Here is a 27648-nt window from a genome sequence, read left to right on the forward strand (position 1 = left end):
CGCTTCTAATGCATAAGAGAAAATAGTGCCCATGTTGCTGGTCATGTCATCGAGTGATTCTATATTAGTTGGAAAGGTTATTAGAGGAGTCAGATCTGGCAAGTTCATTACGAAACTATCTTTAGTAGTTGAGGTGATTGTTCTACCCTGTCGATATGGAGATATACAACTGATTTCTGCAGTGCGCAGTGTACATGTTATAAGATGGTGATCGGAAACATCGTCGCTTTGAGGTATAACATCGATATTGATTAGATCGGCTCTGTGAGATATAATCAAGTCTAGGGTATGATTAAGACAATGAGTAGGTCCATTGATGTATTGTGTTACACCACAAGAGTCTAGTAGTTCTTTAAACGCCACAGCTAATGGATCGTTAGCACTATCTACGTGGATATTAAAATCTCCAACAATCAGTACTTTATCGACGTTAACCTATAGATCCGATAAGAAGTCTGCAAACTCTATCAGAAAATTAGTGTAAGGCCCAGGGGGTCTATACACAGTAACCAATGTAAGAGAGACCAATGATTTTTTACTTTTGTTTGGAACTGTTATGTTCAACGCAAGCATTTCAAATGATTTAAATGTATGCATTGTTCTCCGAGTAACGGTAAGAAAGTCTCTAAAGATTGTTGCGACACCACCACCTCGACCAACCGGACGTGGTTCATGAATATAACCGTAGCTTGGTGGAGTAGACTCATTAAGACCGAAGTAATCATTTGGCTTAAGCCAGGTTTCAGTAAGTCATAGTATATCAAAACTGTTGTCTGTGATCATTTCATTTACAATAACTGCCTTTGGATTTAGTGATCTAATATTAAGTAGCCCAAACTTTAGGCGTTGGTTTTGCTCATTAAGTATATTGTCTTTTGGTTTAATCATGATAAGATTTTTTCTCATACTTTTAAATAAATGATTATTTGGTTTTATTATTCGGGGGACAGACACAGTCTCTATGTATTTGAAAGCAGTAACATTCTTAACTGTAACATTCTTAACAGTTGGGTGAGAAGAACACAGACTATAGTTAAAATTTGTACTTACTAGTCAAATGGTGAGTAGCGTCTTTGAGATGTAGTCAGACAGAATTTCCGCTCCAATGCTGCTGGGGTTCAGCCCGTCGGGGCGGAAGAGCCTTGGTCGCTCCCAGAACAGATAAAAATTATTTACAAAGAGCAGCTTCTGTTCAATACACCATGACATTAAACAATTATTAAGCGTAAATAGTCTACTGAACTTTTCGTTCCCTCGTCGGTAAGTAGGAAGCGGCCCTGATACGATGATCCTCGCCGTGGGCGATGCGTTGCGAACAGTATCGACCAGACTCCTGAAATCCCTCTTCAGGATCTCCGACTGCCGCATTCTCACATCATTGACCCCCGCGTACAGAACTACGGCTCCCACACTTGCATCCTCCTTCAGAATCGCAGTTACCTGCGCAGAGACATCGAGAACACGGGCGCCAGGAAAACAGTGAGTGCGCACCTTACCTTCATTGAAGGAGGCGCGTACGTCCCGGACGATTGAGTCTCCTATGACCACAGCGTTGGATTTCGTCTCGCAGAGGGCAGCATAGTGATTTCTCGTAGAAATCTCGAAGACCGGTGGCGGCGGTGGGGGAGAGTTCATCGCTCCGGTCCTGGATTTCGCCTCTCGCCGTGTGTGTGCAGGTGCAGGAGTGAAATTCATTTCGGCTCGTCGTGTTCTTGAAGCCTGGGATCTGTGCATAGAAACACACGGAGTAGAAGTGATAGGAGTATTACAATCACGTCAAGCACTTACCGCAGCTTTGCGAGCTTCAGCCCGGGATGTTTCCAGCGCGATTTTTCGTTCTCGCAGACGTGTTTGCCTCTCGAGTAGGTCGTGGATCTGCTTCTCCAATACTTCCAGTTCTGACTGAAGTGCGAAGAAAGATTCATCATCTGCACTCAAAGGTAACGTTAAACAAATATCTGAATCATAAGCCATTAGTGGTGTCATAATGAGAACAGTGAGTTAAGCAGTAGAGGCAATATTCAGAGATTAAAGGCTGGGAATGCTAACAGCCGTAGTGCTAATGGCGAACGGTCATACAAAACAAATTTATCTGTGCGTTATATGACTATATTTGGTATGGGATACACTTAAGGATAGGTTTAACCCTCTGTGAGTTATCAATTTAGAACATAGATATTAAGAAATAACAGGAATAAACGATATATTTAGAAAAAGTTTGACAGAGCTCTGTCTCAAACCACGCTCTCTCCACGCGGTGTTTTCTAAACCCCCACAGTCTAAAGGTTTAATATCTCAGTTTTATATATTGTTAGAGTTAAATTCTAAGGAATCATCGAAAGATAAATTGAGTCGTTGGAATGAGGACTTAAAATCAAACATCCCTTTAATTAAGTTGGAGGAAATATGTATGAAAGCACAATTGCAAACATTCAATAGAAGTTTTAAACTGATACAATATAACTGGTTAATGAGAACGTACATTACGCCAGTGAGGCTGAACAAAATAAACCCGAATATTCCAGACACATGCATTAAATGTTCAAGTGACAAAGGTACTCTTCTACATTGTTTGTGGAGCTGCCCTAAGGTGAAAGAATTTTGGAAGTAGGTGGCGGCATTAATTTACCAAGTGGTCTCAATAAATCTTCCAATGGAACCAGAGATTTTTATTTTGGGAAGTATCCCAGACCATATTGTACTTTGTAGTAATATCCGTAAATTGATTGACATAGGCATACTTCAGGCTAAGCGTTTAATTGCTCTGTACTGGAAAAGATTAGAAATGCCTTCTATCATACAGTGGATCAATAATATGTCCTTCTGTTTAGCTATGGAAAAGATAACATATTCCTTAAAAGAGAAACTTTTTTATTTTGAGAATATTTGGAAACCCTTTGTATCCTTTATTTTGAACTTAGATCTAAGTAACATCTTAAATGTGGTTTAAGGCGATTAGACATCATAACATTTAAAGTAACAGTACCCTGCTTACCTGTCTATGTCTCCTTTACATTTTTATACATGACTTATTTTATTATGACTATTATGCATGATACTTGGATTCCACACACTCTTCCTCAGATAGCAACTGTTAAACATGTACCTAGCAATCTTGTCTATTATGAAAGAAAGTCAGGACATCATTTTTTGGGAACAACACCAGAGTGAAAATGTACATTAATTTATAAACCCTTAAATGATTGAAGTTGTATAGCCTGTCTTTGTTATGCAGACTACCTAAATCCTCCATCTACGACTGTCAGCATTACTCATGAAGTACCACAGCCAGTTGTTACCTACCAGTACATTCTTATTTCCGAAAGAAGACGAGTAAAATGCCCATCGTGCTCAACTGTGCATGTTCCTGATCACGAGGGAACGGGAGTCGTTGAGGGATACTACTGGCTGTGTGGCCATCAATTATATTTATCATTACCAAAGAACTGGACAGGACTGTTTGCTTTAGTCCAGCTACATGGAAGAGCTATTATCTTGCCTCATCGATCAATGGACAGTCAACGGCGTGTGAGAAGAGGATTATTCAACTTCCTACAGGACAGTTGATTCTGATAATTCAATATGGAACTGGATTGACAACAAATTTCCTAATTTGCATAAAATATTGATGTTGATAATCTGCATTTTGGCTCCAATTCTGATATTACTGTGTTTTTGGCCTTGCATAATGCAGGCAGTTAAGATGATTACTAGATCTGCTCCTCACCATCAGATGGTGGTGTACTCGGTCAGTGACGATCAACTATTTGCAATCTAATGTAGAAGCCATTTTTATAAAGTAATTGGTTACAAACAGGAGTTGTCGGTGTTACGAGACAACCTAGTCAGGTCAGATGGATTTTTATATTTTATAGATTATACGCATACACATAAAATAATGAGTATTATCATTGATATTGATTCATTTTGTTCACGCTGATATATTCACTTTGAAGTAGATATTCCTCTTATGTTAGTCTTAATCAGATGTGGGACTCTTATGGAGCCCCAAAGGGGGGAATATATTGAGTATAATTTTGATCATATTATGTATAATATGGGGCTCTTATATTCACCCCGGTTATGAAGAAGTATTCATAGGAATGTTTGTAACATAGTTGTGTAAGTAGAATACTCTGAAATCACACTAACCCAGAGGAGTATATACAAATAATGATAGAATCAACATACTTATGCAATGATTGTTTTCATAAAAATATTATAATGATTTTCATCAAGTATAGCACAACATATTTCAGCAATACAAAATCCAGCAATATTTTATAGAGCAAGTTATTTAAAAAAAAACTGAGTAAAGGTTAAAATTCCACCATAAGATACAAAACTTGTTGCCTAGAAATAATGTTGGCAGACAAGAACAATTGGATAACAAAAAATAAGAGATAGCAGGAATTTTAGGTTGGTTTCGAAAGGAAACACCTCTGAGAAGTTTCACTATAACTAGATGTTGGAAAACACCCGATTTTCAGATGTTTTCAGAATGATGAAATCAGAATGATTTCAGCATGTTGGCTAGCCGTGATCGTATAGTGGTTAGTACTCTGCGTTGTGGTCGCAGCAACCCCGGTTCGAATCCGGGTCACGGCAGGGCACCACGTCTTATTGAAGTCCTGCCTTTCCCTTTTTGACATCGTCCTCTTTGCAGCACGACCTAAACCCAGAGGCCCTGTAACCTGTTGTAGTCGTGGCCGAGTGGTTAAGGCGATGGACTTGAAATCCATTGGGGTCTCCCCGCGCAGGTTCAAACCCTGCCGACTACGGCTGCTTGAGAGAGAGAAGAAGATCAAGCCTTTATAGACTACCACGTTTTTCTTTAAGAGCGACTCTGCAACAGATCAACGTGTTGTTGATATAACACAAATTGACAGGTACAGGAGTGCTCGATGGGTCGTCGATGCAACTAGGTATATAACAATGTAGTAAAACAATGTGTACATACTTTATAGCCTTTATGTGATTTTACAAATGTTTAAGAGCGACTCTGCAACAGATGGCACGAGTTGTTGATATAACACAAATTGACTGGTACAGGAGTGCTCGATGGGTTGTCGATGCAACTAGGTATACAACAACGAGTAAACATCAACAGATGGCATCGTCTCCAGATATAGGACTGAACACCCCTGCATCAGAAAGGTGCACTGAACCCTAGGCCGACAGAACCCTGTAAGCTCTTGATTGTCTGCGAAATGTCACAGCGGGCCTACTGTAAAACGCCATGGAGGAAACCGGCGGCACAAGGTGCCTTTTTGAGGTAGCGTGGCCGAGCGGTCTAAGGCGCTGGATTAAGGCTCCGCTTGGATCGTTGTGAGTCTAGTTTTCGTCTTACCTCCAGAGCCATATTAGCTGGTTAGGGTGTGTTTGATGAGGGATGAACCTGCACTCACCTGTTGTACTCAACAAGCCCCAACCCGAGAGCCTACACTTAGAACAAGTCGTTACAACTCAAGAGCCCGGATAGCTCAGTCGGTAGAGCATCAGACTTTTAATCTGAGGGTCCAGGGTTCAAGTCCCTGTTCGGGCGATGTGTTTCCACTCTGTTAGTCAGCTTTACCTTGTGAGCTCTTATGGGCCCTCCCTCTGTTGATAAAAATTAAATAAACAGTTTGCTCGTGCGTTGTAGGTCTGCAGATTGGCCTTGAGCAGGGATTTCATCGAGCACATGCGTAAGGAATTCCGTGAGACCTCAGCAAAAGCTGCCAATCTTCTCACTGCAGATCTAGTCACTCAGTTCTGGTAGCGCAACTTTGCCGGAGGCATGTTGGCTAGCCGTGATCGTATAGTGGTTAGTACTCTGCGTTGTGGTCGCAGCAACCCCGGTTCGAATCCGGGTCACGGCAGGGCACCACGTCTTATTGAAGTCCTGCCTTTCCCTTTTTGACATTGGGGTCTCCCCGCGCAGGTTCAAACCCTGCCGACTACAGCTGCTTGAGAGAGAGAAGAAGATCAAGCCTTTATAGACTACCACGTTTTTCTTTAAGAGCGACTCTGCAACAGATCAACGTGTTGTTGATATAACACAAATTGACAGGTACAGGAGTGCTCGATGGGTCGTCGATGCAACTAGGTATATAACAATGTAGTAAAACACTGTGTACATACTTTATAGCCTTTATGTGATTTTACAAATGTTTAAGAGCGACTCTGCAGCAGATGGCACGAGTTGTTGATATAACACAAATTGACTGGTACAGGAGTGCTCGATGGGTTGTCGATGCAACTAGGTATACAACAACGAGTAAACATTTAATGTAAAACAATGTGTACATACTTTATAGCCTTTAATGTGATTTTATAAATGTTTTCTTTGCATGGACCTTTAAGGAAAGCACAGCCAGATAAAAGACCAAAGATGAGCTGTCAGGGCAGTGTTTAAAACACGTCTGACTTTCAGCTCCCAGAGCCCGTTACCCGGTTCAAGGGTACTTGATGAACTGCAATCAACAGATGGCATCGTCTCCAGATATAGGACTGAACACCCCTGCATCAGAAAGGTGCACTGAACCCTAGGCCGACAGAACCCTGTAAGCTCTTGATTGTCTGCGAAATGTCACAGCGGGCCTACTGTAAAACGCCATGGAGGAAACCGGCGGCACAAGGTGCCTTTTTGAGGTAGCGTGGCCGAGCGGTCTAAGGCGCTGGATTAAGGCTCCAGTCTCTTTGGAGGCGTGGGCTCAAATCCCACCGCTGCCAGTGGGTCTTTGCTCCGCTTGGATCGTTGTGAGTCTAGTTTTCGTCTTACCTCCAGAGCCACATTAGCTGGTTAGGGTGTGTTTGATGAGGGATGAACCTGCACTCACCTGTTGTACTCAACAAGCCCCAACCCGAGAGCCTACACTTAGAACACGTCGTTACAACTCAAGAGCCCGGATAGCTCCGTCGGTAGAGCATCAGACTTTTAATCTGAGGGTCCAGGGTTCAAGTCCCTGTTCGGGCGATGTGTTTCCACTCTGTTAGTCAGCTTTACCTTGTGAGCTCTTATGGGCCCTCCCTCTGTTGATAAAAATTAAATAAACAGTTTGCTCGTGCGTTGTAGGTCTGCAGATTGGCCTTGAGCAGGGTAAGGAATTCCGTGAGACCTCAGCAAAAGCTGCCAATCTTCTCACTGCAGATCTAGTCACTCAGTCCTGGTAGCGCAACTTTGCCGGAGGCATGTTGGCTAGCCGTGATCGTATAGTGGTTAGTACTCTGCGTTGTGGTTGCAGCAACCCCGGTTCGAATCCGGGTCACGGCAGGGCACCACGTCTTATTGAAGTCCTGCCTTTCCCTTTTTGACAACGTCCTCTTTGCAGCACGACCTAAACCCAGAGGCCCTGGAACCTGTTGTAGTCGTGGCCGAGTGGTTAAGGCGATGGACTTGAAATCCATTGGGGTCTCCCCGCGCAGGTTCAAACCCTGCCGACTACGGCTGCTTGAGAGAGAGAAGAAGATCAAGCCTTTATAGACTACCACGTTTTTCTTTAAGAGCGACTCTGCAACAGATCAACGTGTTGTTGATATAACACAAATTGACAGGTACAGGAGTGCTCGATGGGTCGTCGATGCAACTAGGTATATAACAATGTAGTAAAACAATGTGTACATACTTTATAGCCTTTATGTGATTTTACAAATGTTTAAGAGCGACTCTGCAACAGATGGCACGAGTTGTTGATATAACACAAATTGACTGGTACAGGAGTGCTCGATGGGTTGTCGATGCAACTAGGTATACAACAACGAGTAAACATCAACAGATGGCATCGTCTCCAGATATAGGACTGAACACCCCTGCATCAGAAAGGTGCACTGAACCCTAGGCCGACAGAACCCTGTAAGCTCTTGATTGTCTGCGAAATGTCACAGCGGGCCTACTGTAAAACGCCATGGAGGAAACCGGCGGCACAAGGTGCCTTTTTGAGGTAGCGTGGCCGAGCGGTCTAAGGCGCTGGATTAAGGCTCCGCTTGGATCGTTGTGAGTCTAGTTTTCGTCTTACCTCCAGAGCCATATTAGCTGGTTAGGGTGTGTTTGATGAGGGATGAACCTGCACTCACCTGTTGTACTCAACAAGCCCCAACCCGAGAGCCTACACTTAGAACAAGTCGTTACAACTCAAGAGCCCGGATAGCTCAGTCGGTAGAGCATCAGACTTTTAATCTGAGGGTCCAGGGTTCAAGTCCCTGTTCGGGCGATGTGTTTCCACTCTGTTAGTCAGCTTTACCTTGTGAGCTCTTATGGGCCCTCCCTCTGTTGATAAAAATTAAATAAACAGTTTGCTCGTGCGTTGTAGGTCTGCAGATTGGCCTTGAGCAGGGATTTCATCGAGCACATGCGTAAGGAATTCCGTGAGACCTCAGCAAAAGCTGCCAATCTTCTCACTGCAGATCTAGTCACTCAGTCCTGGTAGCGCAACTTTGCCGGAGGCATGTTGGCTAGCCGTGATCGTATAGTGGTTAGTACTCTGCGTTGTGGTCGCAGCAACCCCGGTTCGAATCCGGGTCACGGCAGGGCACCACGTCTTATTGAAGTCCTGCCTTTCCCTTTTTGACATTGGGGTCTCCCCGCGCAGGTTCAAACCCTGCCGACTACAGCTGCTTGAGAGAGAGAAGAAGATCAAGCCTTTATAGACTACCACGTTTTTCTTTAAGAGCGACTCTGCAACAGATCAACGTGTTGTTGATATAACACAAATTGACAGGTACAGGAGTGCTCGATGGGTTGTCGATGCAACTAGGTATATAACAATGTAGTAAAACACTGTGTACATACTTTATAGCCTTTATGTGATTTTACAAATGTTTAAGAGCGACTCTGCAGCAGATGGCACGAGTTGTTGATATAACACAAATTGACTGGTACAGGAGTGCTCGATGGGTTGTCGATGCAACTAGGTATACAACAACGAGTAAACATTTAATGTAAAACAATGTGTACATACTTTATAGCCTTTAATGTGATTTTATAAATGTTTTCTTTGCATGGACCTTTAAGGAAAGCACAGCCAGATAAAAGACCAAAGATGAGCTGTCAGGGCAGTGTTTAAAACACGTCTGACTTTCAGCTCCCAGAGCCCGTTACCCGGTTCAAGGGTACTTGATGAACTGCAATCAACAGATGGCATCGTCTCCAGATATAGGACTGAACACCCCTGCATCAGAAAGGTGCACTGAACCCTAGGCCGACAGAACCCTGTAAGCTCTTGATTGTCTGCGAAATGTCACAGCGGGCCTACTGTAAAACGCCATGGAGGAAACCGGCGGCACAAGGTGCCTTTTTGAGGTAGCGTGGCCGAGCGGTCTAAGGCGCTGGATTAAGGCTCCAGTCTCTTTGGAGGCGTGGGGCTCAAATCCCACCGCTGCCAGTGGGTCTTTGCTCCGCTTGGATCGTTGTGAGTCTAGTTTTCGTCTTACCTCCAGAGCCACATTAGCTGGTTAGGGTGTGTTTGATGAGGGATGAACCTGCACTCACCTGTTGTACTCAACAAGCCCCAACCCGAGAGCCTACACTTAGAACACGTCGTTACAACTCAAGAGCCCGGATAGCTCCGTCGGTAGAGCATCAGACTTTTAATCTGAGGGTCCAGGGTTCAAGTCCCTGTTCGGGCGATGTGTTTCCACTCTGTTAGTCAGCTTTACCTTGTGAGCTCTTATGGGCCCTCCCTCTGTTGATAAAAATTAAATAAACAGTTTGCTCGTGCGTTGTAGGTCTGCAGATTGGCCTTGAGCAGGGTAAGGAATTCCGTGAGACCACAGCAAAAGCTGCCAATCTTCTCACTGCAGATCTAGTCACTCAGTCCTGGTAGCGCAACTTTGCCGGAGGCATGTTGGCTAGCCGTGATAGTATAGTGGTTAGTACTCTGCGTTGTGGTCGCAGCAACCCTGGTTCGAATCCGGGTCACGGCAGGGCACCACGTCTTATTGAAGTCCTGCCTTTCCCTTTTTGACATCGTCCTCTTTGCAGCACGACCTAAACCCAGAGGCCATGGAACCTGTTGTAGTCGTGGCCGAGTGGTTAAGGCGATGGACTTGAAATCCATTGGGGTCTCCCCGCGCAGGTTCAAACCCTGCCAAATGTAGTAAAACAATGTGTACATACTTTATAGCCTTTATGTGATTTTACAAATGTTTAAGAGCGACTCTGCAACAGATGGCACGAGTTGTTGATATAACACAAATTGACTGGTACAGGAGTGCTCGATGGGTTGTCGATGCAACTAGGTATACAACAACAAGTAAACATTTAATGTAAAACAATGTCTACATACTTTATAGCCTTTAATGTGATTTGCATGGACCTTTAAGGAAAGCACGGCCAAATAAAAGACCAAAGATGAGCTGTCAGGGCAGTGTTTAAAACACGTCTGACTTTCAGCTCCCAGAGCCCGTTACCCGGTTCAAGGGTACTTGATGAACTGCAATCAACAGATGGCATCGTCTCCAGATATAGGACTGAACACCCCTGCATCAGAAAGGTGCACTGAACCCTAGGCCGACAGAACCCTGTAAGCTCTTGATTGTCTGCGAAATGTCACAGCGGGCCTACTGTAAAACACCATGGAGGAAACCGGCGGCACAAGGTGCCTTTTTGAGGTAGCGTGGCCGAGCGGTCTAAGGCGCTGGATTAAGGCTCCAGTCTCTTTGGAGGCGTGGGTTCAAATCCCACCGCTGCCAGTGGGTCTTTGCTCCGCTTGGATCGTTGTGAGTCTAGTTTTCGTCTTACCTCCAGAGCCACATTAGCTGGTTAGGGTGTGTTTGATGAGGGATGAACCTGCACTCACCTGTTGTACTCAACAAGCCCCAACCCGAGAGCCTACACTTAGAACAAGTCGTTACAACTCAAGAGCCCGGATAGCTCAGTCGGTAGAGCATCAGACTTTTAATCTGAGGGTCCAGGGTTCAAGTCCCTGTTCGGGCGATGTGTTTCCACTCTGTTAGTCAGCTTTACCTTGTGAGCTCTTATGGGCCCTCCCTCTGTTGATAAAAATTAAATAAACAGTTTGCTCGTGCGTTGTAGGTCTGCAGATTGGCCTTGAGCAGGGATTTCATCGAGCACATGCGTAAGGAATTCCGTGAGACCTCAGCAAAAGCTGCCAATCTTCTCACTGCAGATCTAGTCACTCAGTCCTGGTAGCGCAACTTTGCCGGAGGCATGTTGGCTAGCCGTGATCGTATAGTGGTTAGTACTCTGCGTTGTGGTCGCAGCAACCCCGGTTCGAATCCGGGTCACGGCAGGGCACCACGTCTTATTGAAGTCCTGCCTTTCCCTTTTTGACATTGGGGTCTCCCCGCGCAGGTTCAAACCCTGCAGACTACGGCTGCTTGAGAGAGAGAAGAAGATCAAGCCTTTATAGACTACCACGTTTTTCTTTAAGAGCGACTCTGCAACAGATCAACGTGTTGTTGATATAACACAAATTGACAGGTACAGGAGTGCTCGATGGGTCGTCGATGCAACTAGGTATATAACAATGTAGTAAAACACTGTGTACATACTTTATAGCCTTTATGTGATTTTACAAATGTTTAAGAGCGACTCTATAGCAGATGGCACGAGTTGTTGATATAACACAAATTGACTGGTACAGGAGTGCTCGATGGGTTGTCGATGCAACTAGGTATACAACAACGAGTAAACATTTAATGTAAAACAATGTGTACATACTTTATAGCCTTTAATGTGATTTTATAAATGTTTTCTTTGCATGGACCTTTAAGGAAAGCACAGCCAGATAAAAGACCAAAGATGAGCTGTCAGGGCAGTGTTTAAAACACGTCTGACTTTCAGCTCCCAGAGCCCGTTACCCGGTTCAAGGGTACTTGATGAACTGCAATCAACAGATGGCATCGTCTCCAGATATAGGACTGAACACCCCTGCATCAGAAAGGTGCACTGAACCCTAGGCCGACAGAACCCTGTAAGCTCTTGATTGTCTGCGAAATGTCACAGCGGGCCTACTGTAAAACGCCATGGAGGAAACCGGCGGCACAAGGTGCCTTTTTGAGGTAGCGTGGCCGAGCGGTCTAAGGCGCTGGATTAAGGCTCCGCTTGGATCGTTGTGAGTCTAGTTTTCGTCTTACCTCCAGAGCCATATTAGCTGGTTAGGGTGTGTTTGATGAGGGATGAACCTGCACTCACCTGTTGTACTCAACAAGCCCCAACCCGAGAGCCTACACTTAGAACAAGTCGTTACAACTCAAGAGCCCGGATAGCTCAGTCGGTAGAGCATCAGACTTTTAATCTGAGGGTCCAGGGTTCAAGTCCCTGTTCGGGCGATGTGTTTCCACTCTGTTAGTCAGCTTTACCTTGTGAGCTCTTATGGGCCCTCCCTCTGTTGATAAAAATTAAATAAACAGTTTGCTCGTGCGTTGTAGGTCTGCAGATTGGCCTTGAGCAGGGATTTCATCGAGCACATGCGTAAGGAATTCCGTGAGACCTCAGCAAAAGCTGCCAATCTTCTCACTGCAGATCTAGTCACTCAGTCCTGGTAGCGCAACTTTGCCGGAGGCATGTTGGCTAGCCGTGATCGTATAGTGGTTAGTACTCTGCGTTGTGGTCGCAGCAACCCCGGTTCGAATCCGGGTCACGGCAGGGCACCACGTCTTATTGAAGTCCTGCCTTTCCCTTTTTGACATTGGGGTCTCCCCGCGCAGGTTCAAACCCTGCCGACTACAGCTGCTTGAGAGAGAGAAGAAGATCAAGCCTTTATAGACTACCACGTTTTTCTTTAAGAGCGACTCTGCAACAGATCAACGTGTTGTTGATATAACACAAATTGACAGGTACAGGAGTGCTCGATGGGTCGTCGATGCAACTAGGTATATAACAATGTAGTAAAACACTGTGTACATACTTTATAGCCTTTATGTGATTTTACAAATGTTTAAGAGCGACTCTGCAGCAGATGGCACGAGTTGTTGATATAACACAAATTGACTGGTACAGGAGTGCTCGATGGGTTGTCGATGCAACTAGGTATACAACAACGAGTAAACATTTAATGTAAAACAATGTGTACATACTTTATAGCCTTTAATGTGATTTTATAAATGTTTTCTTTGCATGGACCTTTAAGGAAAGCACAGCCAGATAAAAGACCAAAGATGAGCTGTCAGGGCAGTGTTTAAAACACGTCTGACTTTCAGCTCCCAGAGCCCGTTACCCGGTTCAAGGGTACTTGATGAACTGCAATCAACAGATGGCATCGTCTCCAGATATAGGACTGAACACCCCTGCATCAGAAAGGTGCACTGAACCCTAGGCCGACAGAACCCTGTAAGCTCTTGATTGTCTGCGAAATGTCACAGCGGGCCTACTGTAAAACGCCATGGAGGAAACCGGCGGCACAAGGTGCCTTTTTGAGGTAGCGTGGCCGAGCGGTCTAAGGCGCTGGATTAAGGCTCCAGTCTCTTTGGAGGCGTGGGGCTCAAATCCCACCGCTGCCAGTGGGTCTTTGCTCCGCTTGGATCGTTGTGAGTCTAGTTTTCGTCTTACCTCCAGAGCCACATTAGCTGGTTAGGGTGTGTTTGATGAGGGATGAACCTGCACTCACCTGTTGTACTCAACAAGCCCCAACCCGAGAGCCTACACTTAGAACACGTCGTTACAACTCAAGAGCCCGGATAGCTCCGTCGGTAGAGCATCAGACTTTTAATCTGAGGGTCCAGGGTTCAAGTCCCTGTTCGGGCGATGTGTTTCCACTCTGTTAGTCAGCTTTACCTTGTGAGCTCTTATGGGCCCTCCCTCTGTTGATAAAAATTAAATAAACAGTTTGCTCGTGCGTTGTAGGTCTGCAGATTGGCCTTGAGCAGGGTAAGGAATTCCGTGAGACCACAGCAAAAGCTGCCAATCTTCTCACTGCAGATCTAGTCACTCAGTCCTGGTAGCGCAACTTTGCCGGAGGCATGTTGGCTAGCCGTGATAGTATAGTGGTTAGTACTCTGCGTTGTGGTCGCAGCAACCCTGGTTCGAATCCGGGTCACGGCAGGGCACCACGTCTTATTGAAGTCCTGCCTTTCCCTTTTTGACATCGTCCTCTTTGCAGCACGACCTAAACCCAGAGGCCATGGAACCTGTTGTAGTCGTGGCCGAGTGGTTAAGGCGATGGACTTGAAATCCATTGGGGTCTCCCCGCGCAGGTTCAAACCCTGCCAAATGTAGTAAAACAATGTGTACATACTTTATAGCCTTTATGTGATTTTACAAATGTTTAAGAGCGACTCTGCAACAGATGGCACGAGTTGTTGATATAACACAAATTGACTGGTACAGGAGTGCTCGATGGGTTGTCGATGCAACTAGGTATACAACAACAAGTAAACATTTAATGTAAAACAATGTCTACATACTTTATAGCCTTTAATGTGATTTGCATGGACCTTTAAGGAAAGCACGGCCAAATAAAAGACCAAAGATGAGCTGTCAGGGCAGTGTTTAAAACACGTCTGACTTTCAGCTCCCAGAGCCCGTTACCCGGTTCAAGGGTACTTGATGAACTGCAATCAACAGATGGCATCGTCTCCAGATATAGGACTGAACACCCCTGCATCAGAAAGGTGCACTGAACCCTAGGCCGACAGAACCCTGTAAGCTCTTGATTGTCTGCGAAATGTCACAGCGGGCCTACTGTAAAACACCATGGAGGAAACCGGCGGCACAAGGTGCCTTTTTGAGGTAGCGTGGCCGAGCGGTCTAAGGCGCTGGATTAAGGCTCCAGTCTCTTTGGAGGCGTGGGTTCAAATCCCACCGCTGCCAGTGGGTCTTTGCTCCGCTTGGATCGTTGTGAGTCTAGTTTTCGTCTTACCTCCAGAGCCACATTAGCTGGTTAGGGTGTGTTTGATGAGGGATGAACCTGCACTCACCTGTTGTACTCAACAAGCCCCAACCCGAGAGCCTACACTTAGAACAAGTCGTTACAACTCAAGAGCCCGGATAGCTCAGTCGGTAGAGCATCAGACTTTTAATCTGAGGGTCCAGGGTTCAAGTCCCTGTTCGGGCGATGTGTTTCCACTCTGTTAGTCAGCTTTACCTTGTGAGCTCTTATGGGCCCTCCCTCTGTTGATAAAAATTAAATAAACAGTTTGCTCGTGCGTTGTAGGTCTGCAGATTGGCCTTGAGCAGGGATTTCATCGAGCACATGCGTAAGGAATTCCGTGAGACCTCAGCAAAAGCTGCCAATCTTCTCACTGCAGATCTAGTCACTCAGTCCTGGTAGCGCAACTTTGCCGGAGGCATGTTGGCTAGCCGTGATCGTATAGTGGTTAGTACTCTGCGTTGTGGTCGCAGCAACCCCGGTTCGAATCCGGGTCACGGCAGGGCACCACGTCTTATTGAAGTCCTGCCTTTCCCTTTTTGACATTGGGGTCTCCCCGCGCAGGTTCAAACCCTGCAGACTACGGCTGCTTGAGAGAGAGAAGAAGATCAAGCCTTTATAGACTACCACGTTTTTCTTTAAGAGCGACTCTGCAACAGATCAACGTGTTGTTGATATAACACAAATTGACAGGTACAGGAGTGCTCGATGGGTCGTCGATGCAACTAGGTATATAACAATGTAGTAAAACACTGTGTACATACTTTATAGCCTTTATGTGATTTTACAAATGTTTAAGAGCGACTCTATAGCAGATGGCACGAGTTGTTGATATAACACAAATTGACTGGTACAGGAGTGCTCGATGGGTTGTCGATGCAACTAGGTATACAACAACGAGTAAACATTTAATGTAAAACAATGTGTACATACTTTATAGCCTTTAATGTGATTTTATAAATGTTTTCTTTGCATGGACCTTTAAGGAAAGCACAGCCAGATAAAAGACCAAAGATGAGCTGTCAGGGCAGTGTTTAAAACACGTCTGACTTTCAGCTCCCAGAGCCCGTTACCCGGTTCAAGGGTACTTGATGAACTGCAATCAACAGATGGCATCGTCTCCAGATATAGGACTGAACACCCCTGCATCAGAAAGGTGCACTGAACCCTAGGCCGACAGAACCCTGTAAGCTCTTGATTGTCTGCGAAATGTCACAGCGGGCCTACTGTAAAACGCCATGGAGGAAACCGGCGGCACAAGGTGCCTTTTTGAGGTAGCGTGGCCGAGCGGTCTAAGGCGCTGGATTAAGGCTCCGCTTGGATCGTTGTGAGTCTAGTTTTCGTCTTACCTCCAGAGCCACATTAGCTGGTTAGGGTGTGTTTGATGAGGGATGAACCTGCACTCACCTGTTGTACTCAACAAGCCCCAACCCGAGAGCCTACACTTAGAACAAGTCGTTACAACTCAAGAGCCCGGATAGCTCAGTCGGTAGAGCATCAGACTTTTAATCTGAGGGTCCAGGGTTCAAGTCCCTGTTCGGGCGATGTGTTTCCACTCTGTTAGTCAGCTTTACCTTGTGAGCTCTTATGGGCCCTCCCTCTGTTGATAAAAATTAAATAAACAGTTTGCTCGTGCGTTGTAGGTCTGCAGATTGGCCTTGAGCAGGGTAAGGAATTCCGTGAGACCTCAGCAAAAGCTGCCAATCTTCTCACTGCAGATCTAGTCACTCAGTCCTGGTAGCGCAACTTTGCCGGAGGCATGTTGGCTAGCCGTGATCGTATAGTGGTTAGTACTCTGCGTTGTGGTTGCAGCAACCCCGGTTCGAATCCGGGTCACGGCAGGGCACCACGTCTTATTGAAGTCCTGCCTTTCCCTTTTTGACATCGTCCTCTTTGCAGCACGACCTAAACCCAGAGGCCCTGGAACCTGTTGTAGTCGTGGCCGAGTGGTTAAGGCGATGGACTTGAAATCCATTGGGGTCTCCCCGCGCAGGTTCAAACCCTGCCGACTACGGCTGCTTGAGAGAGAGAAGAAGATCAAGCCTTTATAGACTACCACGTTTTTCTTTAAGAGCGACTCTGCAACAGATCAACGTGTTGTTGATATAACACAAATTGACAGGTACAGGAGTGCTCGATGGGTCGTCGATGCAACTAGGTATATAACAATGTAGTAAAACACTGTGTACATACTTTATAGCCTTTATGTGATTTTACAAATGTTTAAGAGCGACTCTGCAACAGATGGCACGAGTTGTTGATATAACACAAATTGACTGGTACAGGAGTGCTCGATGGGTTGTCGATGCAACTAGGTATACAACAACGAGTAAACATCAACAGATGGCATCGTCTCCAGATATAGGACTGAACACCCCTGCATCAGAAAGGTGCACTGAACCCTAGGCCGACAGAACCCTGTAAGCTCTTGATTGTCTGCGAAATGTCACAGCGGGCCTACTGTAAAACGCCATGGAGGAAACCGGCGGCACAAGGTGCCTTTTTGAGGTAGCGTGGCCGAGCGGTCTAAGGCGCTGGATTAAGGCTCCGCTTGGATCGTTGTGAGTCTAGTTTTCGTCTTACCTCCAGAGCCATATTAGCTGGTTAGGGTGTGTTTGATGAGGGATGAACCTGCACTCACCTGTTGTACTCAACAAGCCCCAACCCGAGAGCCTACACTTAGAACAAGTCGTTACAACTCAAGAGCCCGGATAGCTCAGTCGGTAGAGCATCAGACTTTTAATCTGAGGGTCCAGGGTTCAAGTCCCTGTTCGGGCGATGTGTTTCCACTCTGTTAGTCAGCTTTACCTTGTGAGCTCTTATGGGCCCTCCCTCTGTTGATAAAAATTAAATAAACAGTTTGCTCGTGCGTTGTAGGTCTGCAGATTGGCCTTGAGCAGGGATTTCATCGAGCACATGCGTAAGGAATTCCGTGAGACCTCAGCAAAAGCTGCCAATCTTCTCACTGCAGATCTAGTCACTCAGTCCTGGTAGCGCAACTTTGCCGGAGGCATGTTGGCTAGCCGTGATCGTATAGTGGTTAGTACTCTGCGTTGTGGTCGCAGCAACCCCGGTTCGAATCCGGGTCACGGCAGGGCACCACGTCTTATTGAAGTCCTGCCTTTCCCTTTTTGACATTGGGGTCTCCCCGCGCAGGTTCAAACCCTGCCGACTACAGCTGCTTGAGAGAGAGAAGAAGATCAAGCCTTTATAGACTACCACGTTTTTCTTTAAGAGCGACTCTGCAACAGATCAACGTGTTGTTGATATAACACAAATTGACAGGTACAGGAGTGCTCGATGGGTCGTCGATGCAACTAGGTATATAACAATGTAGTAAAACACTGTGTACATACTTTATAGCCTTTATGTGATTTTACAAATGTTTAAGAGCGACTCTGCAGCAGATGGCACGAGTTGTTGATATAACACAAATTGACTGGTACAGGAGTGCTCGATGGGTTGTCGATGCAACTAGGTATACAACAACGAGTAAACATTTAATGTAAAACAATGTGTACATACCTTATAGCCTTTAATGTGATTTTATAAATGTTTTCTTTGCATGGACCTTTAAGGAAAGCACGGCCAGATAAAAGACCAAAGATGAGCTGTCAGGGCAGTGTTTAAAACACGTCTGACTTTCAGCTCCCAGAGCCCGTTACCCGGTTCAAGGGTACTTGATGAACTGCAATCAACAGATGGCATCGTCTCCAGATATAGGACTGAACACCCCTGCATCAGAAAGGTTCACTGAACCCTAGGCCGACAGAACCCTGTAAGCTCTTGATTGTCTGCGAAATGTCACAGCGGGCCTACTGTAAAACACCATGGAGGAAACCGGCGGCACAAGGTGCCTTTTTGAGGTAGCGTGGCCGAGCGGTCTAAGGCGCTGGATTAAGGCTCCAGTCTCTTTGGAGGCGTGGGTTCAAATCCCACCGCTGCCAGTGGGTCTTTGCTCCGCTTGGATCGTTGTGAGTCTAGTTTCCGTCTTACCTCCAGAGCCACATTAGCTGGTTAGGGTGTGTTTGATGAGGGATGAACCTGCACTCACCTGTTGTACTCAACAAACCCCAACCCGAGAGCCTACACTTAGAACACGTCGTTGCAACTCAAGAGCCCGGATAGCTCAGTCGGTAGAGCATCAGACTTTTAATCTGAGGGTCCAGGGTTCAAGTCCCTGTTCGGGCGATGTGTTTCCACTCTGTTAGTCAGCTTCACCTTGTGAGCTCTTATGGGCCCTCCCTCTGTTGATAAAAATTAAATAAACAGTTTGCTCGTGCGTTGTAGGTCTGCAGATTGGCCTTGAGCAGGGATTTCATCGAGCACATGCGTAAGGAATTCCGTGAGACCTCAGCAAAAGCTGCCAATCTTCTCACAGTATATCTAGTCACTCAGTCCTGGTAGCGCAACTTTGCCGGAGGCATGTTGGCTAGCCGTGATCGTATAGTGAAGAAGATCAAGCCTTTATAGACTACCACGTTTTTCTTTAAGAGCGACTCTGCAACAGATGGCACGAGTTGTTGATATAACACAAATTGACTGGTACAGGAGTGCTCGATGGGTTGTCGATGCAACTAGGTATACAACAACGAGTAAACATCAACAGATGGCATCGTCTCCAGATATAGGACTGAACACCCCTGCATCAGAAAGGTGCACTGAACCCTAGGCCGACAGAACCCTGTAAGCTCTTGATTGTCTGCGAAATGTCACAGCGGGCCTACTGTAAAACGCCATGGAGGAAACCGGCGGCACAAGGTGCCTTTTTGAGGTAGCGTGGCCGAGCGGTCTAAGGCGCTGGATTAAGGCTCCGCTTGGATCGTTGTGAGTCTAGTTTTCGTCTTACCTCCAGAGCCATATTAGCTGGTTAGGGTGTGTTTGATGAGGGATGAACCTGCACTCACCTGTTGTACTCAACAAGCCCCAACCCGAGAGCCTACACTTAGAACAAGTCGTTACAACTCAAGAGCCCGGATAGCTCAGTCGGTAGAGCATCAGACTTTTAATCTGAGGGTCCAGGGTTCAAGTCCCTGTTCGGGCGATGTGTTTCCACTCTGTTAGTCAGCTTTACCTTGTGAGCTCTTATGGGCCCTCCCTCTGTTGATAAAAATTAAATAAACAGTTTGCTCGTGCGTTGTAGGTCTGCAGATTGGCCTTGAGCAGGGATTTCATCGAGCACATGCGTAAGGAATTCCGTGAGACCTCAGCAAAAGCTGCCAATCTTCTCACTGCAGATCTAGTCACTCAGTCCTGGTAGCGCAACTTTGCCGGAGGCATGTTGGCTAGCCGTGATCGTATAGTGGTTAGTACTCTGCGTTGTGGTCGCAGCAACCCCGGTTCGAATCCGGGTCACGGCAGGGCACCACGTCTTATTGAAGTCCTGCCTTTCCCTTTTTGACATCGTCCTCTTTGCAGCACGACCTAAACCCAGAGGCCCTGGACCCTGTTGTAGTCGTGGCCGAGTGGTTAAGGCGATGGACTTGAAATCCATTGGGGTCTCCCCGCGCAGGTTCAAACCCTGCCGACTACGGCTGCTTGAGAGAGAGAAGAAGATCAAGCCTTTATAGACTACCACGTTTTTCTTTAAGAGCGACTCTGCAACAGATCAACGTGTTGTTGATATAACACAAATTGACAGGTACAGGGGCCCGTTTCAATAAGGAAGTTCAACCAACACTGAGTTAAAATCTGAACTCTGAGTTGATTTACTCAGAGAATCGCTACTCTGAGTTTTCAGTTTCAGAGCAGCTGATTTGATTTAGTTCAATCAACCCTGATTAAATTCACTCTAGGTTACGCGCGTGCAGCATGGCACTGAAAAGCCATAATCAATTGAGTGAAGATAGCACGATTCACCATGGCAACGTCACATGACAAAAAGCGCTCTGTTCATTTCTAGCCAATCGAATTGAAGGTACTGTTACAAGCGTACAGTGAATATGAGCTCATATTTAGAAAAAAATGCAACACAGCCGCAGAAGCAAAAGAAAGAGAGTTGGCGTGGGAGAAAATTGCTTCACGTGTTAATGCGCAAGTTTGTCAATAACTTTTATATTTATCTTGTTGAAACTGTGAAAATGCGAATTATATTTAACTCTCTCGCTCTCATGTAGGTGCTTTCCTTCTGCAATAAAAAGATCTTAGCAGCAGCTGAATATGAAATATACGACGGTGTCGTAGAAAAAAAAAAAGATTTTGAGAATAAAGTCGAAATGTTCCGAGAATAAAGTCGAAATATTTTGAGAAAAATCACAGAATTGCTAGAAACAATGGCTGTGGAGGATTTCGTTGAATCCTACTTTAGATTATGATTTAGCAATAAGGAAATTCTTTGTCTTTTGGCGCATCATCACGGAGTTATAATTAGTAAAAGAACACTGCAGCGATCATGTAGGAAACTGAATTTATTCAGAAGGAAAAATCTGACACGAACTACGAATTAACTCACTGATTCAGATGACGTGCTTAAACATAACTTCAACTCTTAAACTACAACATTCACAAAAATAAAATTACGACGAGTTTATTCTCGTAATATTTCGACTTTAATCTCGTAACATTTCGACTTTATTCTCGTAACATTTAGACTTTATTCTCGTAATATTTCGACTTTAATCTCGTAACATTTCGACTTTATTCTCGTAACATTTCGACTTTAATCTCGTAACATTTCGACTTTATTCTCGTAACATTTCGACTTTAATCTCGTAACATTTCGACTTTATTCTCGTAACATTTTGACTTTATTCTCGTAACATTTCGACTTTATTCTCGTAACATTTCGACTTTAATCTCGTAACATTTCGACTTTATTCTCGTAACATTTCGACTTTAATCTCGTAACATTTCGACTTTATTCTCGTAACATTTTGACTTTATTCTCGTAACATTTCGACTTTATTCTCGTAACATTTCGACTTTATTCTCGTAATCTTGAATTTATGTTATTTTTAACGTGGCACTAAAACGCCATGGTAGAAATACAATAATATCATTCATTCAGGAAAGTTTAAAGAAATAAAATGCTCTTGCTAGTAGGATGTCTGATTGGGAAATGTTAAATGTACTTCTTAAACTGGCCTTAAAAGTTAAGATAAAACGTCCAAACGGGGCCTCACAATTCTCTCCCGACATGAATATAATTCTCTGCGAATTAATGCAGCTTCCTCTTCTATGGGTTCCTGAATAAACGAACATGCTATTTTAAGTTCTGTGTGACTAAATAGAGCGCGATAAGGAACATGAATCAATAAACAAATGATGTATGTAATTTCAACACCGCTCGCGCTTCGAAAAGGAGGCGGAGATTGTAACAAACCCTGGGTTTGCTGAATAAAACCTGCTCCCGACCAGGTTAGGTTCACGGAGTAGGTTACTCTGGTTACTCACTCGGAGTATAAGATACCTCGATTTCTGAAATGGGCTTGACTTACTCCGCGGTCGCGGGTCTGACATACCTCGCGTTCTGAAACCAAAAACCCTGAGTATTCCGTTTTCTGGGGTTGACTTACTCTGAGTTTGCACTTACCCTGCTTTCTGAAACGGGCCCCAGGAGTGCTCGATGGGTTGTCGATGCAACTAGGTATACAACAACGAGTAAACATTTAATGTAAAACAATGTGTACATACTTTATAGCCTTTAATGTGATTTTACAAATGTTTAAGAGCTACTCTGCAGCAGATGGCACGAGTTGTTGATATAACACAAATTGACTGGTACAGGAGTGCTCGATGGGTTGTCGATGCAACTAGGTATACAACAACGAGTAAACATTTAATGTAAAACAATGTGTACATACTTTATAGCCTTTAATGTGATTTTATAAATGTTTTCTTTGCATGGACCTTTAAGGAAAGCACGGCCAGATAAAAGACCAAAGATGAGCTGTCAGGGCAGTGTTTAAAACACGTCCGACTTTCAGCTCCCAGAGCCCGTTACCCGGTTCAAGGGTACTTGATGAACTGCAATCAACAGATGGCATCGTCTCCAGATATAGGACTGAACACCCCTGCATCAGAAAGGTGCACTGAACCCTAGGCCGACAGAACCCTGTAAGCTCTTGATTGTCTGCGAAATGTCACAGCGGGCCTACTGTAAAACGCTATGGAGGAAACCGGCGGCACAAAATGCCTTTTTGAGGTAGCGTGGCCGAGCGGTCTAAGGCGCTGGATTAAGGCTCCAGTCTCTTTGGAGGCGTGGGTTCAAATCCCACCGCTGCCAGTGGGTCTTTGCTCCGCTTGGATCGTTGTGAGTCTAGTTTTCGTCTTACCTCCAGAGCCACATTAGCTGGTTAGGGTGTGTTCTCCATGTACATACTTTATAGCCTTTTATGTGATTTTACAAATGTTTAAGAGCGACTCTGCAGCAGATGGCACGAGTTGTTGATATAACACAAATTGACTGGTACAGGAGTGCTCGATGGGTTGTCGATGCAACTAGGTATACAACAACGAGTAAACATTTAATGTAAAACAATGTGTACATACTTTATAGCCTTTAATGTGATTTTATAAATGTTTTCTTTGCATGGACCTTTAAGGAAAGCACGGCCAGATAAAAGACCAAAGATGAGCTGTCAGGGCAGTGTTTAAAACACGTCTGACTTTCAGCTCCCAGAGCCCGTTAACCGGTTCAAGGGTACTTGATGAATTGCAATCAACAGATGGCATCGTCTCCAGATATAGGACTGAACACCCCTGCATCAGAAAGGTGCACTGAACCCTAGGCCGACAGAACCCTGTAAGCTCTTGATTGTCTGCGAAATGTCACAGCGGGCCTACTGTAAAACACCATGGAGGAAACCGGCGGCACAAGGTGCCTTTTTGAGGTAGCGTGGCCGAGCGGTCTAAGGCGCTGGATTAAGTCTCCAGTCTCTTTGGAGGCGTGGGTTCAAATCCCACCGCTGCCAGTGGGTCTTTGCTCTGCTTGGATCGTTGTGAGTCTAGTTTTCGCCTTACCTCCAGAGCCACATTAGCTGGTTAGGGTGTGTTTGATGAGGGATGAACCTGCACTCACCTCTTGTACTCAACAAGCCCCAACCCGAGAGCCTACACTTAGAACACGTCGTTCCAACTCAAGAGCCCGGATAGCTCAGTCGGTAGAGCATCAGACTTTTAATCTGAGGGTCCAGGGTTCAAGTCCCTGTTCGGGCGATGTGTTTCCTCTCTGTTAGTCAGCTTCACCTTGTGAGCTCTTATGGGCCCTCCCTCTGTTGATAAAAATTAAATAAACAGTTTGCTCGTGCGTTGTAGGTCTGCAGATTGGCCTTGAGCAGGGATTTCATCGAGCACATGCGTAAGGAATTCCGTGAGACCTCAGCAAAAGCTGCCAATCTTCTCACTGCAGATCTAGTCACTCAGTCCTGGTAGCGCAACTTTGCCGAAGGCATGTTTGCTAGCCGTGATCGTATAGTGAAGAAGATCAAGCCTTTATAGACTACCACGTTTTTCTTTAAGAGCGACTCTGCAACAGATCAACGTGTTGTTGATATAACACAAATTGACAGGTACAGGAGTGCTCGATGGGTCGTCGATGCAACTAGGTATATAACAATGTAGTAAAAAAATTGTGTACATACTTTATAGCCTTTTATGTGATTTTACAAATGTTTAAGAGCGACTCTGCAGCAGATGGCACGAGTTGTTGATATAACACAAATTGACTGGTACAGGAGTGCTCGATGGGTTGTCGATGCAACTAGGTATACAACAACGAGTAAACATTTAATGTAAAACAATGTGTACATACTTTATAGCCTTTTATGTGATTTTACAAATGTTTAAGAGCGACTCTGCAGCAGATGGCACGAGTTGTTGATATAACACAAATTGACTGGTACAGGAGTGCTCGATGGGTTGTCGATGCAACTAGGTATACAACAACGAGTAAACATTTAATGTAAAACAATGTGTACATACCTTATAGCCTTTAATGTGATTTTATAAATGTTTTCTTTGCATGGACCTTTAAGGAAAGCACGGCCAGATAAAAGACCAAAGATGAGCTGTCAGGGCAGTGTTTAAAACACGTCTGACTTTCAGCTCCCAGAGCCCGTTACCCGGTTCAAGGGTACTTGATGAACTGCAATCAACAGATGGCATCGTCTCCAGATATAGGACTGAACACCCCTGCATCAGAAAGGTTCACTGAACCCTAGGCCGACAGAACCCTGTAAGCTCTTGATTGTCTGCGAAATGTCACAGCGGGCCTACTGTAAAACACCATGGAGGAAACCGGCGGCACAAGGTGCCTTTTTGAGGTAGCGTGGCCGAGCGGTCTAAGGCGCTGGATTAAGGCTCCAGTCTCTTTGGAGGCGTGGGTTCAAATCCCACCGCTGCCAGTGGGTCTTTGCTCCGCTTGGATCGTTGTGAGTCTAGTTTTCGTCTTACCTCCAGAGCCACATTAGCTGGTTAGGGTGTGTTTGATGAGGGATGAACCTGCACTCACCTGTTGTACTCAACAAACCCCAACCCGAGAGCCTACACTTAGAACACGTCGTTGCAACTCAAGAGCCCGGATAGCTCAGTCGGTAGAGCATCAGACTTTTAATCTGAGGGTCCAGGGTTCAAGTCCCTGTTCGGGCGATGTGTTTCCACTCTGTTAGTCAGCTTCACCTTGTGAGCTCTTATGGGCCCTCCCTCTGTTGATAAAAATTAAATAAACAGTTTGCTCGTGCGTTGTAGGTCTGCAGATTGGCCTTGAGCAGGGATTTCATCGAGCACATGCGTAAGGAATTCCGTGAGACCTCAGCAAAAGCTGCCAATCTTCTCACAGTATATCTAGTCACTCAGTCCTGGTAGCGCAACTTTGCCGGAGGCATGTTGGCTAGCCGTGATCGTATAGTGAAGAAGATCAAGCCTTTATAGACTACCACGTTTTTCTTTAAGAGCGACTCTGCAACAGATCAACGTGTTGTTGATATAACACAAATTGACAGGTACAGGAGTGCTCGATGGGTCGTCGATGCAACTAGGTATATAACAATGTAGTAAAACAATGTGTACATACTTTATAGCCTTTTATGTGATTTTACAAATGTTTTCTTTGTATGGACCTTTAAGGAAAGCACGGCCAGATAAAAGACCAAAGATGAGCTGTCAGGGCAGTGTTTAAAACACGTCTGACTTTCAGCTCCCAGAGCCCGTTACCCGGTTCAAGGGTACTTGATGAACTGCAATCAACAGATGGCATCGTCTCCAGATATAGGACTGAACACCCCTGCATCAGAAAGGTGCACTGAACCCTAGGCCGACAGAACCCTGTAAGCTCTTGATTGTCTGCGAAATGTCACAGCGGGCCTACTGTAAAACGCTATGGAGGAAACCGGCGGCACAAGGTGCCTTTTTGAGGTAGCGTGGCCGAGCGGTCTAAGGCGCTGGATTAAGGCTCCAGTCTCTTTGGAGGCGTGGGTTCAAATCCCACCGCTGCCAGTGGGTCTTTGCTCCGCTTGGATCGTTGTGAGTCTAGTTTTCGTCTTACCTCCAGAGCCACATTAGCTGGTTAGGGTGTGTTTGATGAGGGATGAACCTGCACTCACCTGTTGTACTCAACAAGCCGAGCGGTCGAAACCCTGAGGCCCTGGAACCTGTTGTAGTCGTGGCCGAGTTGTTAGAACACGTCGTTACAACTCAAGAGCCCGGATAGCTCAGTCGGTAGAGCATCAGACTTTTAATCTGAGGGTCCAGGGTTCAAGTCCCTGTTCGGGCGATGTGTTTCCACTCTATTAGTCAGCTTTACCTTGTGAGCTCTTATGGGCCCTCCCTATGTTGATGAAAATTAAATAAACAGTTTGCTCGTGCGTTGTAGGTCTGCAGATTGGCCTTGAGCAGGGATTTCATCGAGCACATGCGTAAGGAATTCCGTGAGACCTCAGCAAAAGCTGCCAATCTTCTCACTGCAGATCTAGTCACTCAGTCCTGGTAGCTCAACTTTGCCGGAGGCATGTTGGCTAGCCGTGATCGTATAGTGGTTAGTACTCTGCGTTGTGGTCGCAGCAACCCCGGTTCGAATCCGGGTCACGGCAGGGCACCACGTCTTATTGAAGTCCTGCCTTTCCCTTTTTGACATCGTCCTCTTTGCAGCACGACCGAAACCCAGAGGACCTGGAGCCTGTTGTAGTTGTGGCCGAGTGGTTAAGGCGATGGACTTGAAATCCATTGGGGTCTCCCCGCGCAGGTTCAAACCCTGCCGACTACGGCTGCTTGAGATAGAGAAGAAGATCAAGCCTTTATAGACTACCATGTTTTTCTTTAAGAGCGACTCTGCAACAGATCAACGTGTTGTTGATATAACACAAATTGACAGGTACAGGAGTGCTCGATGGGTTGTCGATGCAACTAGGTATACAACAACGAGTAAACATTTAATGTAAAACAATGTGTACATACTTTATAGCCTTTAATGTGATTTTACAAATGTTTAAGAGCGACTCTGCAGCAGATGGCACGAGTTGTTGATATAACACAAATTGACTGGTACAGGAGTGCTCGATGGGTTGTCGATGCAACTAGGTATACAACAACGAGTTAACATTTAATGTAAAACAATTTGTACATACTTTATAGCCTTTAATGTGATTTTATAAATGTTTTCTTTGCATGGACCTTTAAGGAAAGCACGGCCAGATAAAAGACCAAAGATGAGCTGTCAGGGCAGTGTTTAAAACACGTCTGACTTTCAGCTCCCAGAGCCCGTTAACCGGTTCAAGGGTACTTGATGAACTGCAATCAACAGATGGCATCGTCTCCAGATATAGGACTGAACACCCCTGCATCAGAAAGGTGCACTGAACCCTAGGCCGACAGAACCCTGTAAGCTCTTGATTGTCTGCGAAAT

General features: G+C 45.4%; 45 non-coding genes across 45 annotated transcripts; all 45 read left to right on the forward strand.

The window, feature by feature from the left end:
- Positions 1–4536: 4536 nt before the first annotated feature.
- trnah-gug (transfer RNA histidin (anticodon GUG)) lies at positions 4537–4608 on the forward strand. The gene has a single exon. It is a non-coding gene; the product is annotated as a tRNA-His (tRNA).
- Positions 4609–4699: 91 nt separating this feature from the next.
- Positions 4700–4781, forward strand: trnas-uga (transfer RNA serine (anticodon UGA)). Its single transcript has one exon. It is a non-coding gene; the product is annotated as a tRNA-Ser (tRNA).
- A 691-nt stretch (positions 4782–5472) lies between these two features.
- On the forward strand, positions 5473–5545 carry trnak-uuu (transfer RNA lysine (anticodon UUU)). Its single transcript has one exon. It is a non-coding gene; the product is annotated as a tRNA-Lys (tRNA).
- A 244-nt stretch (positions 5546–5789) lies between these two features.
- Positions 5790–5861, forward strand: trnah-gug (transfer RNA histidin (anticodon GUG)). Its single transcript has one exon. It is a non-coding gene; the product is annotated as a tRNA-His (tRNA).
- Positions 5862–6632: 771 nt separating this feature from the next.
- On the forward strand, positions 6633–6714 carry trnal-aag (transfer RNA leucine (anticodon AAG)). Its single transcript has one exon. It is a non-coding gene; the product is annotated as a tRNA-Leu (tRNA).
- A 171-nt stretch (positions 6715–6885) lies between these two features.
- On the forward strand, positions 6886–6958 carry trnak-uuu (transfer RNA lysine (anticodon UUU)). The gene has a single exon. It is a non-coding gene; the product is annotated as a tRNA-Lys (tRNA).
- Positions 6959–7183: 225 nt separating this feature from the next.
- On the forward strand, positions 7184–7255 carry trnah-gug (transfer RNA histidin (anticodon GUG)). Its single transcript has one exon. It is a non-coding gene; the product is annotated as a tRNA-His (tRNA).
- Positions 7256–7346: 91 nt separating this feature from the next.
- On the forward strand, positions 7347–7428 carry trnas-uga (transfer RNA serine (anticodon UGA)). The gene has a single exon. It is a non-coding gene; the product is annotated as a tRNA-Ser (tRNA).
- A 691-nt stretch (positions 7429–8119) lies between these two features.
- On the forward strand, positions 8120–8192 carry trnak-uuu (transfer RNA lysine (anticodon UUU)). Its single transcript has one exon. It is a non-coding gene; the product is annotated as a tRNA-Lys (tRNA).
- A 244-nt stretch (positions 8193–8436) lies between these two features.
- trnah-gug (transfer RNA histidin (anticodon GUG)) lies at positions 8437–8508 on the forward strand. Its single transcript has one exon. It is a non-coding gene; the product is annotated as a tRNA-His (tRNA).
- Positions 8509–9279: 771 nt separating this feature from the next.
- trnal-aag (transfer RNA leucine (anticodon AAG)) lies at positions 9280–9362 on the forward strand. Its single transcript has one exon. It is a non-coding gene; the product is annotated as a tRNA-Leu (tRNA).
- A 171-nt stretch (positions 9363–9533) lies between these two features.
- trnak-uuu (transfer RNA lysine (anticodon UUU)) lies at positions 9534–9606 on the forward strand. Its single transcript has one exon. It is a non-coding gene; the product is annotated as a tRNA-Lys (tRNA).
- A 225-nt stretch (positions 9607–9831) lies between these two features.
- Positions 9832–9903, forward strand: trnah-gug (transfer RNA histidin (anticodon GUG)). Its single transcript has one exon. It is a non-coding gene; the product is annotated as a tRNA-His (tRNA).
- Positions 9904–9994: 91 nt separating this feature from the next.
- On the forward strand, positions 9995–10076 carry trnas-uga (transfer RNA serine (anticodon UGA)). Its single transcript has one exon. It is a non-coding gene; the product is annotated as a tRNA-Ser (tRNA).
- Positions 10077–10589: 513 nt separating this feature from the next.
- Positions 10590–10671, forward strand: trnal-aag (transfer RNA leucine (anticodon AAG)). The gene has a single exon. It is a non-coding gene; the product is annotated as a tRNA-Leu (tRNA).
- A 171-nt stretch (positions 10672–10842) lies between these two features.
- Positions 10843–10915, forward strand: trnak-uuu (transfer RNA lysine (anticodon UUU)). Its single transcript has one exon. It is a non-coding gene; the product is annotated as a tRNA-Lys (tRNA).
- Positions 10916–11159: 244 nt separating this feature from the next.
- On the forward strand, positions 11160–11231 carry trnah-gug (transfer RNA histidin (anticodon GUG)). The gene has a single exon. It is a non-coding gene; the product is annotated as a tRNA-His (tRNA).
- Positions 11232–12200: 969 nt separating this feature from the next.
- trnak-uuu (transfer RNA lysine (anticodon UUU)) lies at positions 12201–12273 on the forward strand. Its single transcript has one exon. It is a non-coding gene; the product is annotated as a tRNA-Lys (tRNA).
- Positions 12274–12517: 244 nt separating this feature from the next.
- Positions 12518–12589, forward strand: trnah-gug (transfer RNA histidin (anticodon GUG)). The gene has a single exon. It is a non-coding gene; the product is annotated as a tRNA-His (tRNA).
- Positions 12590–13360: 771 nt separating this feature from the next.
- Positions 13361–13443, forward strand: trnal-aag (transfer RNA leucine (anticodon AAG)). The gene has a single exon. It is a non-coding gene; the product is annotated as a tRNA-Leu (tRNA).
- A 171-nt stretch (positions 13444–13614) lies between these two features.
- On the forward strand, positions 13615–13687 carry trnak-uuu (transfer RNA lysine (anticodon UUU)). The gene has a single exon. It is a non-coding gene; the product is annotated as a tRNA-Lys (tRNA).
- A 225-nt stretch (positions 13688–13912) lies between these two features.
- trnah-gug (transfer RNA histidin (anticodon GUG)) lies at positions 13913–13984 on the forward strand. Its single transcript has one exon. It is a non-coding gene; the product is annotated as a tRNA-His (tRNA).
- Positions 13985–14075: 91 nt separating this feature from the next.
- trnas-uga (transfer RNA serine (anticodon UGA)) lies at positions 14076–14157 on the forward strand. Its single transcript has one exon. It is a non-coding gene; the product is annotated as a tRNA-Ser (tRNA).
- Positions 14158–14670: 513 nt separating this feature from the next.
- trnal-aag (transfer RNA leucine (anticodon AAG)) lies at positions 14671–14752 on the forward strand. The gene has a single exon. It is a non-coding gene; the product is annotated as a tRNA-Leu (tRNA).
- A 171-nt stretch (positions 14753–14923) lies between these two features.
- trnak-uuu (transfer RNA lysine (anticodon UUU)) lies at positions 14924–14996 on the forward strand. Its single transcript has one exon. It is a non-coding gene; the product is annotated as a tRNA-Lys (tRNA).
- A 244-nt stretch (positions 14997–15240) lies between these two features.
- On the forward strand, positions 15241–15312 carry trnah-gug (transfer RNA histidin (anticodon GUG)). Its single transcript has one exon. It is a non-coding gene; the product is annotated as a tRNA-His (tRNA).
- A 969-nt stretch (positions 15313–16281) lies between these two features.
- trnak-uuu (transfer RNA lysine (anticodon UUU)) lies at positions 16282–16354 on the forward strand. The gene has a single exon. It is a non-coding gene; the product is annotated as a tRNA-Lys (tRNA).
- A 225-nt stretch (positions 16355–16579) lies between these two features.
- trnah-gug (transfer RNA histidin (anticodon GUG)) lies at positions 16580–16651 on the forward strand. The gene has a single exon. It is a non-coding gene; the product is annotated as a tRNA-His (tRNA).
- A 91-nt stretch (positions 16652–16742) lies between these two features.
- Positions 16743–16824, forward strand: trnas-uga (transfer RNA serine (anticodon UGA)). The gene has a single exon. It is a non-coding gene; the product is annotated as a tRNA-Ser (tRNA).
- A 691-nt stretch (positions 16825–17515) lies between these two features.
- On the forward strand, positions 17516–17588 carry trnak-uuu (transfer RNA lysine (anticodon UUU)). The gene has a single exon. It is a non-coding gene; the product is annotated as a tRNA-Lys (tRNA).
- Positions 17589–17832: 244 nt separating this feature from the next.
- On the forward strand, positions 17833–17904 carry trnah-gug (transfer RNA histidin (anticodon GUG)). Its single transcript has one exon. It is a non-coding gene; the product is annotated as a tRNA-His (tRNA).
- Positions 17905–18675: 771 nt separating this feature from the next.
- Positions 18676–18757, forward strand: trnal-aag (transfer RNA leucine (anticodon AAG)). The gene has a single exon. It is a non-coding gene; the product is annotated as a tRNA-Leu (tRNA).
- A 171-nt stretch (positions 18758–18928) lies between these two features.
- Positions 18929–19001, forward strand: trnak-uuu (transfer RNA lysine (anticodon UUU)). Its single transcript has one exon. It is a non-coding gene; the product is annotated as a tRNA-Lys (tRNA).
- Positions 19002–19781: 780 nt separating this feature from the next.
- On the forward strand, positions 19782–19854 carry trnak-uuu (transfer RNA lysine (anticodon UUU)). Its single transcript has one exon. It is a non-coding gene; the product is annotated as a tRNA-Lys (tRNA).
- A 244-nt stretch (positions 19855–20098) lies between these two features.
- On the forward strand, positions 20099–20170 carry trnah-gug (transfer RNA histidin (anticodon GUG)). Its single transcript has one exon. It is a non-coding gene; the product is annotated as a tRNA-His (tRNA).
- Positions 20171–20261: 91 nt separating this feature from the next.
- Positions 20262–20343, forward strand: trnas-uga (transfer RNA serine (anticodon UGA)). The gene has a single exon. It is a non-coding gene; the product is annotated as a tRNA-Ser (tRNA).
- Positions 20344–22952: 2609 nt separating this feature from the next.
- On the forward strand, positions 22953–23034 carry trnal-aag (transfer RNA leucine (anticodon AAG)). The gene has a single exon. It is a non-coding gene; the product is annotated as a tRNA-Leu (tRNA).
- Positions 23035–23640: 606 nt separating this feature from the next.
- trnal-aag (transfer RNA leucine (anticodon AAG)) lies at positions 23641–23722 on the forward strand. Its single transcript has one exon. It is a non-coding gene; the product is annotated as a tRNA-Leu (tRNA).
- A 171-nt stretch (positions 23723–23893) lies between these two features.
- Positions 23894–23966, forward strand: trnak-uuu (transfer RNA lysine (anticodon UUU)). Its single transcript has one exon. It is a non-coding gene; the product is annotated as a tRNA-Lys (tRNA).
- Positions 23967–25071: 1105 nt separating this feature from the next.
- trnal-aag (transfer RNA leucine (anticodon AAG)) lies at positions 25072–25153 on the forward strand. Its single transcript has one exon. It is a non-coding gene; the product is annotated as a tRNA-Leu (tRNA).
- Positions 25154–25324: 171 nt separating this feature from the next.
- trnak-uuu (transfer RNA lysine (anticodon UUU)) lies at positions 25325–25397 on the forward strand. Its single transcript has one exon. It is a non-coding gene; the product is annotated as a tRNA-Lys (tRNA).
- Positions 25398–26161: 764 nt separating this feature from the next.
- On the forward strand, positions 26162–26243 carry trnal-aag (transfer RNA leucine (anticodon AAG)). The gene has a single exon. It is a non-coding gene; the product is annotated as a tRNA-Leu (tRNA).
- A 204-nt stretch (positions 26244–26447) lies between these two features.
- Positions 26448–26520, forward strand: trnak-uuu (transfer RNA lysine (anticodon UUU)). The gene has a single exon. It is a non-coding gene; the product is annotated as a tRNA-Lys (tRNA).
- Positions 26521–26764: 244 nt separating this feature from the next.
- On the forward strand, positions 26765–26836 carry trnah-gug (transfer RNA histidin (anticodon GUG)). The gene has a single exon. It is a non-coding gene; the product is annotated as a tRNA-His (tRNA).
- A 91-nt stretch (positions 26837–26927) lies between these two features.
- Positions 26928–27009, forward strand: trnas-uga (transfer RNA serine (anticodon UGA)). The gene has a single exon. It is a non-coding gene; the product is annotated as a tRNA-Ser (tRNA).
- Positions 27010–27648: the final 639 nt, after the last annotated feature.

The sequence above is a fragment of the Triplophysa dalaica genome, unplaced genomic scaffold (genome assembly GCF_015846415.1).
Source record: "Triplophysa dalaica isolate WHDGS20190420 unplaced genomic scaffold, ASM1584641v1 Contig2, whole genome shotgun sequence".
Taxonomy (NCBI): domain Eukaryota; kingdom Metazoa; phylum Chordata; class Actinopteri; order Cypriniformes; family Nemacheilidae; genus Triplophysa; species Triplophysa dalaica.